The following is an 11951-nucleotide window of genomic DNA, read 5'->3' as shown; positions in this document are numbered from 1 at the left end:
TAGGATAATGGGGTGGGTAGGGAATTCCTATTATGGCCTATAAGACCAACATGATCTGGCCCCTAACTCTGCTGCTTCATCTTGCTGCATCCTGTTGAGAGACAATTCTCCATGGGTCATTTGTGTTTCTGTACTTCTTGCAAGGAGAAATATTAACTGCCCTTTTGTTCCAGACAATTTTTTCAAGAATGATTGTATAGGGAATTGCCCTGGAATTTAGAGACAGTGTCTCCCTGAAGCAGAAGGTGATTTGCTTAACTGTCCAATATAATAAAGACAATATCTCCCTCAGACCGAAGCTCAAGCTGACCTACTTCCCATTTTAAAAGATTCAGGTTCCCAAGCTCAGGATTCCTCAATGGTAACACAAATTCACTGTGTTCAGCTCCACCTTTGGTCACTCCATGTTGCCTATGTGAGACTATGGTGGTGGCGGCAGCAGTGATGGTGGAGGATGGATGGTGGAGGTGTATGATGCAAATGTGAAGCCCTTGCTACTTGCTGTGCCATGAGTAATGGAGTCTTTTGTCTCTGATCCCGGAGTCTTGTATCTTCTATCAATATCCATAAAATGGTGACATACTAACTTGTTTGTGTACATGTAGAGTAAAATCTCGAACCCATCACAGCTCTTGACACACCCTCACTTTCTGAACTCCAATTGCATTCAACATTATTAGACATCAGAAAAATGCAAATGCAAATTAAGACCACAGAAAGCTATCATTACATACGTATCAGAATGACGAAAATACAAAATACAAAATACACTCACTAAATGCTGGCAAGAATGACAAGAAACTAGATCACTCATACTTTGTTAATGGGAATATATAATGGTACAGCTAATCTAATGTGGCAGTTTCTTAAAAAACTAAATGTGCAATTACCATACAACCCAGCCATTGCACTCTTGGGCATTTATCTCAGAGAAATGAAAACTATGTCTATACAAAAACCAGTACATAAATGTTTATTCCAGTTTTATTCATAATAGACAAAAACTGGAAACAGGCTACCCGTCTTCAATAGGTAAACGGTTCAACAAATCCACATCCATACCGTAAAATACTACTTGGTAACAAGAAGGAACATATATATATATGTTCCTTCTTATATATATATATTTTTTTTTTTTTCTTAAGAGAGAGAAAACACAAATGGGGCAGGACACAGAGGGAGAGGGAGAGAGAGAATCCTAAGCAGGTTTCTAGCTCAGCATGCAGCCCATTATGGGGCTCCATCTTATGATCCCAAGATCATGACCCAAGCCAAAATCAAGAGTCAGACACTTAACCAACTAAGCCAACCAGGTGCCCCCAAAGGAACAAACAATTGATACATACAACAATTTGGACGAATCTCAAGAAAATTATGACTAAAAAAAAGCCAGTCCAAAAAAGTTACACATTGTATGACTCCATTTATATAACACTTTGTAATGGTGAAATTTTAGAAATAGAGAACAGATTAATGGTTTCCAGAAATTAGAGACAAAGGGAGAAAGGTGGATGTTGTTGCAAAATGGTGGCATCAGGGATCTCTATAATGATGACACTGTTCAATATCTTGACTGCAGTAGTACGTACATAAACCTATACATGCAATAAAATTCTAAAAAACTAAAAAAACCCCAAAAAACTAAATATACAAACACATTCAACATACAAGTGAACACAGGTAAAATTGGGGAACTATGAATAAAGTCAGTGGATTGTATTAATGTCAATATTTTGGTCTTGGTACTGTGCTATAGTTTTGTATAATGTCCTCATTGGGGGAAACTGAGGAAAGAGTATATGGGCTCTCTGTATTATTTTCCCTATCAAAATTTCCAAATAAAAATTTCTGCAACATGCCACGGATACTTTTTTTGGATAAGAAAGGAAATCTACCAAAGAATGTTTAAAGGCAAAAAGAGAAAAGGGATGAATCATTTCTAGGGTTCACCTTCTGCCTCTGCTACTTGTCTGATGGGTAACCAGGCAAGTGACATGGTTCTCTAAGTCTTGAATTCCCCATCTCTGAGGCATCTCTGTTAATGGCAACCATCCTAGGGGGGCTGTTAAGAGAACTGAGATTATATAGGTAAAGCACAGTACTTGGAATACAGATAGTCAATAAATGTTGCTTCTTCCACTAAAATTATTAATTCCACTTTTAAAACTCATGTTACCAAACCAGTTGTTCCAACTGAAGAAGGGAGACACTGGTCAGAAGGTTTCAGACTGATAAAGAGATTTTTTTTTCTCTAACAAATGTTTCTAAAGTAAAAGTGTTCTATAAGTATAGTATTCTAATGGGAGATAAAAAACAACAAACTAGTTAAATAAAAGCATTAAAAAATTTCATATTCACCAAGATATACCAGATTCTGGGCCATAATATATATTAAAATATTTTAAAAAAATAGAGACTATTTAAAGTATGTTCTTATCCCACAATGGAATTAAATGAGAAGTCAATAACAGAAAAATTGCTGGAAAATCCCTCAAATATCTGGAGATTAAACAACATACTTCCAAATAACATGGTTCAAAGAAAAAGGCATAAGACAAATGAAAAAGTTTTTGAACTAAATAAAAATGAAAACACAACTTAATCAAAAATTGCGGGATTCTGCAAAAACACTGCCTAGAAGGAAATGTATAGCATTGAACACATATATTAAAATTGAAGAAAAGTAAAAAATTAGTAACCTAACCTTCCACCTTCGGAAATCAGAGAAAGAAGAATTTAAGCTGAAAGCAAGAAGAGAAGATACAATAAAAAACAAGAATCGATAAAATGGAAAACAATAGAGAAAATCAATGAAACCGAAAGCTGGTTCTTTGAAAAGATCAATAAAGTTGATAAGCTTCTAGCAAGGTTAACTAGGAAAAAAAGAAGAAAGACACAAATTTATCAATAACAGAAATGAAAAAAGGGTCATCAGTACTGCTACCAGGGATATTAAAAGGATAATAAAGGAATATTATGACCAACTTTATGTCCATTAATATGAATACTTAGGTGAAATGGACCGATTCCTTGAAAGACACAAAATACTAAAACTGACAAAGGAGAAATAGATAATCTGAATAGGCCTATATTATTAAATAAAACTTTATAAAAATAGAAAGCACCAAATCCTGATAATTTCACTGGTGAATATCAAAAATTTAATGAAGATATGACACGAGTTCTCTACAATTTCTTTCAGAAAATAAAAGTAGATGGAATACTTTCCAACTTATTCTATGAAATCAGCATTAATTTAATACCAAAACCAGATAAAGGCATTACAAAAAAGAAAAGCTACAAAACATTATCTCTCATGAATACAGATGTAAAATCCTTCACAACATATTAGCAAATATATATATGATGTATAAAAATAATTACACCATGATTTATTCCAAATATGCAAAGCTGGTTTGATTATTAAAAAATCAATATAATCCACACAACAGGCAAAAGTAAAAAAAATAGTATGATCATATTGGTACACGTAGACACAGAATTTGGTGAAGTCCAACACTCATTCACAAATAAAACCCTCAGCAAACTAGGAATAGAGAAGAACTTTCCCATCTTAATGAAGAAAATATACAAAAAAATCTATAGGTAATGTAGGAGCCAATGGCAGGCCGCTCCAAGATGGGCCATTTTGGCATGAAGATTATTTTGAATTAAAAAGCAATCAAAATCCAGCAGATTCAGGAAAAGCTCTTTACTTCCCCCTAAACTGCCTAAAAAGAATTTAGGTAGAGGACCTGCTCCAGGAAGAGTGCTAATGACCATAAGAGAACTACACTGTGATATGAATTAGGTATGGAGGATAGGGAGGAACCCAGCAGGGCCTGTTTAATCAGTCTTCTCTTTGCCCCAGTTGTTTCTGAGAGGCTCAGCCAACATCCGTTTACCAAACATTTACTTTTTCTCTCCTTCTAAGGATTGCATTCCTTCCCTTGAAAGTCCCAGACCCGTATCCCTTTCTCCTTAGTTCAGGATGACAAAAGTATCCCATTTTGCTTGACTGTCTTTGGAATTTCCATGTTTGTATGGGTTCCCATATGTACACCATTAAATTTTATCTTCTCCTGTTAATCTGTCTCATTAATTTGATTCTTAGTCTGGCTAGAAGGATCTAGAAGGGAACAGGTCATTCTTGCTCCTTGATAGTATTATCATACTCAATGCTGATATACTGAACTCTTTCTCCCTAAGATGGGGAAGAAGGTAATGATATTCTCTATTTACCAATCCTATTTAACATCATCCTGGAAGTCCTAGCTAGTGCAGTAAGACAAGAAAAGGAGACAAACAGTAGATTAGAAATTGGTTTGAAAGGAAGAAATAAAACTGTTATTCTCAAGTGACATGATTGTCTATGTAGAAAATCCCAAAGTATCAGTAAAAAGACTCTTGGAATTAATAAGCAAGTTTAGCAAGGTCATGGGATACAAGGTCAATATATAAAAGTCAATTGCTTTCCTGCGTATCAGTAGTGAACAACTGGAATTTGAATTTTAAAAAACAATGGCATTTAACATAGCATAAAAAATGAAATACTTAGGTATAAACTTAATATAACAGGTACAGGGTCTCTATGAAAATAATTATAAAATTCTGATGAAACAAATCAAAGGAAGATCTTGGAAAATGGAAACAAATTCCAAGTTCATGGATTGGAAAACTCAGTGTTATTAAGATGGCAATATTTCAGGGCACCTGGGTGGCTTAGTCAGTTAAGTGTCTGCCTTCAGCTTAGGTCATGATTCCCGGGTCCTGGAATCCAGACGAATCAGGCTCCCTGCTTGGCGGGGAAGCCTGCTTCTCCCTCTCTCTAGGCCTGCTGCTCCCCCTGCTTGTGCTCTCTCTCTCTCTCTCTCTCTCTGTGTATGTGTGTGTGTGTCAAATAAATAAATAAAATCTTTAAAAAAAGATGGCAATATTTCACAAATTGACTTATAGATTCAATGTAATTCCAGTCAAAATCCCAGCAAGATTTTTGTAGATATTAACAACAAGATCCTAAAGTTTGTATGGAAATGCAGAAGACCTAGAGTAGCCAACACACTACTGAAAAAGAACAAAGTTGAAGGACTCACACTACTGATTTCAAATAAAGCTACAGTAATCAAGACAGTTGTGATTTGAACAAAGAACAGATTCATAGATCAATGGGATAAAATAGCTCAGAAGTAGACTCACACATTCATAAAGAAGAGGTGGTGTATATATACAATGGAATATTATGCAGCCATCAAAAGGAATGAAATCTTGCCATTTGCAACGACGTGGATGGCACTGGAGGGTATTATGCTGAGTGAAATAAGTCAATCAGAGAAAGACATGTATCATATGATCTCACTGATATGAGGAATTCTTAATCTCAGGAAACAAACTGAGGGTTGCTGGAGTGGTGGGGGTGGGAGGGATGGGGTGGCTGGGTGATAGACATTGGGGAAGGTATGTGCTATGGTGAGCGCTGTGAATTGTATAAGACTGTTCAATCACAGACCTGTACCTCTGAAACAAATAATACATTATATGTTAAAAAAAAAAAGAAGATAGTAGGAAGGGAAAAATGAAGGCAAGGAAATCGGAGGGAGAGACGAACTATGAGACACTATGGACTCTGAGAAACCACCTGAGGGCTCTAGAGGGGAAGGGGGTGGGGGGATGAGTTAGCCTGGTGATGGGTATTAAAGAGGACACGTACTGCATGGAGCACTGGGTGCTATACACAAACAATGAATCATGGAACACTACATCAAAAACTAATGATGTTATGTATGGTGATTAACATAACATAATAAAATAAAATAAATGTATATAAAAACTAATGATGTACTATACAGTTGCTAACTGAACATAATAATAAAAAAATTAGTAGACTCACAAATATAGTCAATTGATCTTTGAAAAAGAAGCAAAGTCAATGTAATGGAGAAAAGACAGTCTTTTCAAAAAAGGTGCTAGAACAATTAGATGTCCATTTGCAAAAAAAAAAAGAACCTCTACACCCTTACACCTTTCACAATAACTCAAAATGGATTACAGACTTAAATATAAAACTATAAAACTCCTAGAAAAGAGCAAAGCAGAAAATCTATGTGAACTAGTTTGGTGGTGAGCTTTTTAGATACAGCACTGAAAGCATGATCCGTGAAAGAAAAAATTGGTAAGTTGGACTTTATTGAAATTAAAAACTTCTGCTGGGTATAAGACATTTTTAAGAGACTAAAAAGGCAAGTTAAATACTGAGAGAAAACATTTGGATAACACATATCTGATAAAGGACTTGTATTCAAAATATACAAAGAATTCTTAAAACTCATCAATAAGAAAACAAACAAACCCAATGTTAAAAAAATCTGAATGGGGCGCCTGGGTGGCTCGGTTGGTTAAGCGTCTGCCTTCTGCTCAGGTCATGATTCTGGATCCTGGCATGGATCCCCTTGTCAGACTCCCTGCTCAGTAGGGAATCTGCTTCTCCCTCTTCCTCTGTCCTTTCCCTCACTCATGCTCTCTCTCTCTCTCTCTCTCAAACAAATAAATAAAATCTTAAAAAAAAAAAAGATCTGAAGAAATTTCACCAAAAAAGATAATCAGAAAATAAATAAGCATGTGAAAAGATTCTCTGGGTGCTTGGGTGGCTCAGTTGGTAAAGCGGCTGACTCTTGACTTCACCTCAAGTCATGATCTCAGGGACGTGAGATTGAGCCAGGCTTGGGGCTCTGTGCTCAGAGCCAAGTCTTCTTGCTCCTCTCCCTGCCCCTCTCCCTGCTTGCATGCTCCAGCTCTCTCTCTCTCTCAAAAAAAAAAAAAAAAAAAATCTTTAAGAAAAGATTCTCAACATCATTTGTCATTGGAGGTTGCAAATTAAAACATTTGTAACTTTACAGTGGAAAATCCTAGCAAACACTACCTTAGCCAGGTGAGCTATGTTAACGTTAGCAAGAATGTCATTGATAGTATGTATCCTCACCTGAGTCTAGTCATTAGCAAAACATCGGCCAAATCCCAAATAAAGTACATTCTACCAAATACTTCAGGAGTACTCAAAACTATCAAGGTCATCCAAAACAAGAAAGTCTGAGAAACTGCCATAGCCAAGAAGAAGCTAAGGAGACATGACAACTGAATATTGAAACTTGGAGGGGTCTGGGGACAGAAAAAGGAACATTAGGTTAAAACTAAAACAAAAAAATCTGCATAAAGTAGGGACTTCAGTTAATAATAATGTTTCAATATCATTAATTGAATTAATTGAAATGTACCATATTGTTTAATGTTAATAGGAATTGAAATTGGATACAGGGTATATGGGAGTGCCCTGTCCCATCTTTGCAATTTTTCTGTAAATCTACAATTGTTCTTAAAACAAGGAGTTTCACTTTTGCAAAATGAAAAATTTCTGGAATTCCCTTGTACAACAATGTGATTATCCCTAACACTAATGAACTTTACACTTAAAAATGTTTAGGATGGGGCTGCCTGGGTGGCTCAGTCAGTTAAGCATCTGCCTTTGGGCTCAGGTCATGAAGCCAGGGTCCTGGGATGGAGCCCAATGTAGGGCTCCTGGCTGCTCAGTGGAGAGTCTGCTTCTTTCTCTCCCTCTGCCCTCCCCAACCTTGTGCTTGCTCTCTCTTTCTTGCTCTTCCTCTCACCCTCTCTCTCTCTCAAATAAAATCTTTTAAAAAATGTTTAGGATGGTTAATTCTATATTATGCATTTCTCACAACAATTAAAAATTTAAAAAAATTCTTAAAGCCTCATTTTCACTTTTAGCCACACAGGAGTTTCTCATTCTCTTTAATTGCTTTTAACATTACATATTAATTATTACAACATTATAATTATTAGTGTAGCTTCTAGCATGAATACAATGTTTAGTGTATGTAGGCACTGTGCTAAGCATTTCACAAAAATCCTTCAACTGAATCCTTATAGCAACTCCATCAGGTGGGCATTAGTATGTTTCCCATGTTACCGGTGGTAAATATGAAGCCCAGAGGATTTAAGCAAATTGCCATGATCGCATTGCTAGTAAGGGGTTCTAATTTCCAGAGCAATTGGACTCCAAAAATCCACATTCACACCTACTTTGCTATATTTGCAAATTTCACTTACAGCAGTTCACAACCTCCAGACATTAAAATAAAATAAAACTAACAAAAAAAGCACAAGAGTAAACAAATGAGTAAATACCAAGACAGCAGAGCAGCCAGCCAATTAAGTAAAGTGGCTTTGAATTCCTTATGCATTTGCCACAACAGCTTTTTACCATTTTATAGATTGTGAGTCCCCGATTGAGATACCATTACAAACAATATTGGCTTCTATAACTTACTTATATTCAAATAAGCTCATGAAAACTGGGAGGGGGAAAAATGGTATACCTTAGGGACCAGAAAAAATCCTAAAGGTAGTACTTTTTCACAAATGCTGTATTCCTAGGAAAACCAGGCCACAAAATGTCCATTCTAAATATTTTTTCCCTTGGGGGGTGGTGGGGAAGGAGAGTCTTAGGACAAAGAAGAGAAGTAGTACCCTGAAGAAACAGGTTAATCCTTCATTTTGTTTAAACAGATCTGCATTTACCTGTCTGTTTAACCGAGAAGCCCGGCACTTGTCAGGCAGGGGCTGTGACTATTGGAAGAGCCATCTCACACTGAGATTTTTTTTTTTTTTTAAGATTTTATTTATTTATTTGACAGAGAGAAAGAGACAGCGAGAGAGGGACTACAAGCAGGGGGAGTGGGAGAGGGAGAAGCAGGCTTCCCGCTGAGCAGGGAGCCCAAAGCAGGGCTTGCTCCCAGGACCCTGGGATCATGACCTGAGCCAAAGGCAGAGGCTTAACGACTGAGCACCCCAGGCGCCCCTCACACTGAGTTTTGTAAAATCTCACACTGCCCTTCTGGCATTTTTAAAAAGGCAGAAAGTTCACAGGAGGCTAAATTGGATAGTTCCTTGCAGGTTGAAGTTGGAAACCTTTGAGGAAAATATTTCAAGCTCTGTCTGATGTAAAAATCAGCACCAGAGCTTACTTTTAATATGGAAAATCATAAATCTCTGGAATAAATCCCTGTTTCGGAGAAGCAGGCCATGTGAATGGAACATGGAAAACGCATAAATAATTTTGAATAGAAAAGTGAACACGTTTTCTAACTTTGAAAGTGCTACAGAATGTTAAGCCAGGGTTCAAACTCTATGACTCCCCGCCCTCCATCAGCTTTCATTAATTCTATTTTCAAAGACTCACATGAAAGGCAGGCATAACCTCTATTATCAGGGTTCAGATTTCAATACAGATTTAATTAGCTTCACCTTATTGATTATGCTAACTGAGGTTTCTCTATCCTCACTGGTGTTTTGCCCTCTGATTTTCCCAGGACTGAAATTAAGTATGTTAAAAATCTCCTTTTATTACGGTGTCTATTTCTCATCTCCATAGTTTCTGCTTTCTGAAAACTGTTACTGTGGTATTGGAGGCACAGATAATAATAATGACTCCTGCATCTTCTTGTGACTTTCAGCCTTCCATGTTACAAAATATCCTTATTTACCTATTTTAGTATTGGGGATTTAATTCTATCTCGCCTATTTCAAGACCTTTTTTTTATTGCAGTTGCCTATTCTTTTATTTTTAACCTTCAAAATCATTCAATTTTAGGCACAACCCTTTTAAACTGTGGTGAGCATGATTTCGCTTTTGCAGGCAGTCCAAAAATCATTTTTTCCCCCTTTGTAATAAGCGAGGGAAGCCCGTTATGTTTGTTGCTACAATCTGCACGTCTGGTCTCTGTTCTGTCATATTGTTTTATGATATTTTTTGTTGAATATAGGAAGTTGTTCACTGTGTGATCCTTTCTCTTGCCCCCTCCCCTTTTTAAGATGCACACTAAAGTACTGGATAGTAAAATTATATAATGTCTGAGATTTTCTTTAAAACGCTTCAACCATAAAAAGTGGTGGCAGCAGGGGGATGAATAAGTACCGATAACACTGATGGCTATTGAAGCTGGATATTGGGGTTCATTTGTAGTTTCTCCTTTCATGTGTGTTGGGGAATTTTTGTTTTCAAACATGGTTTGCTTTTTAAACGGTTGTAAAAAAATTTCATCTTTCTCATGTTCTACAAAGTTTGCATTATTTACTTTTATAATAAGCCAAGTTCTATCTTCATGAACATAGACCTGAAATAATGAAAACTTAAGAGCTTCATAAAAAGGAGTTAGTCTCTAAATCAAATAAAGACCTTCTCTATTGCCTCAAGCGCTGCAATAAATTATACATACTGTAAATGAGCACAGCTTCTTTTAAAGTTACAAGAAACAATTTTGTCTTTGTGAGAGTTTTATAACTACATCCAATAGCCTATAAAATGCCTCTCTTGATGCGGTTCCCATGGTGACAGGACATAATATATGTGTCCATTAAATTTGGAAATGTAATGAAGTGTAATAAAAATCTACTTCAGAAAAATACACTTCTCAGCATATTTTTATTAATTAAAATATTGCATTGAGCATTTTTCATGTCTGCATGCCTGACAGCAAATAAAAGCTTTGCCACATATTAACTGTGACTCTTGAGTTCCATCCAATATTAATTGGTACAAAATAGGAAAGGCATTTTTGCAGAGAAAATATTTTGACTGGTGGCCCAGAGTGATTAATGGGTAAATAGTTATGCTTCTTGAATTGTGCATATACCATTTCAAATGCTACCAGCAATACGATTCTGACATTTGTGTCCACAGGGGCAGGAACAGACTAGAAAGTAAGTATCATTAAATCTTGAGGAGGAAGAGTAGTTCCTTATTGCTGACTGCCTACCAGAGCCTTGCTGAGAGTATGTAGCCATTTTGTTTGGGTTGGGGGAGGCAGAGTATCATAAAAACAGTTTAAGAAAACCCTGCATAAATTCAACTAACAACAACAAAAGCAAAGACCACAAAAACCACCTCACTACACAACTAGAGGGTCAGAAGTTACCAAAAAAAAAAAAAAAGTGGGGGGGGAGACAAAGAGTAATAAGCAAATCACTCTCATACTCAACTCTGAATAGCTAGAATTTTAAGCAGAATAATTGGAAAGGAAAGAGTCTTATTCTCAGGATGATTACTCAGTCATCTTCAAATAAAGAGCAGAAAATTCTCAACTACTTCCCATTTGCCACCCTCTGTGTATGTCCTCCCAAATTAACAATATCTGAATGACTTTGACACACCTGAAAGCACAAAGCACATGGAAAACATAACTGGGGAAAGTGTACATAGCTTCTGCCCACCCCCCAAATCAAGAGCATGAACTGCCTCTCATAGATGACATGAATCTGAGAGGCATTTGCCTTTTGCGTTCTTCTGTCATAATGCAAATGTAATACCTACAAGAATCTTCACTGGCCTGGTTGCTATTCCTTGAAGAACCCTATTGATCAAACCACACTGAGCAAATACACAGCTGAGGAACCAATAGTAAGTGGGACTTTACTATGTCATAAACTGTCCCCCCAAAATATTTTTTAAAAACACTCTTACAGGATTCCCGTTATGTACCCACACCTCAAGACCCTAGACACATTTTCTGGAATTTATGGAAAACACCTGAAAACACCACTGCTCCCACCTAAATAGTACCACACTCAAGAATGAGAGGAAACATGTGCACACAATATTTATACTGGACCTATCATTGGGGGCAGAGTACCAGTAGTATATCACTATTAGGTGGTACAGATTTGCCTAGCTGTTGCAGGGAAAAGGCAATCCACAAATGTTTGGAAGTTCCCCAAAGCAAATTTCTTTTCTTTCTGGTTAAGAAGTTTTTTGGAAGTTTGAAACTCTGGGAGTTGCACATATATCAAGGCAAAATGGAAAGCAAAAGAGGTGAAGAAACCAAAAGCCTTCCAAATCTGGAGGCTCCTGGGGCCACAGAGCATAGCCAATTCCCAACAGC

Source organism: Callorhinus ursinus, unplaced genomic scaffold (assembly GCF_003265705.2).
Source record: "Callorhinus ursinus isolate GAN/ISIS: 27379988/994484 unplaced genomic scaffold, GSC_fseal_2.0 scaffold5, whole genome shotgun sequence".
Taxonomy (NCBI): Eukaryota; Metazoa; Chordata; class Mammalia; order Carnivora; family Otariidae; genus Callorhinus; species Callorhinus ursinus.
The sequence above is the reverse complement of the archived record's forward strand: the minus strand, read 5'-3'. Positions refer to the sequence as shown.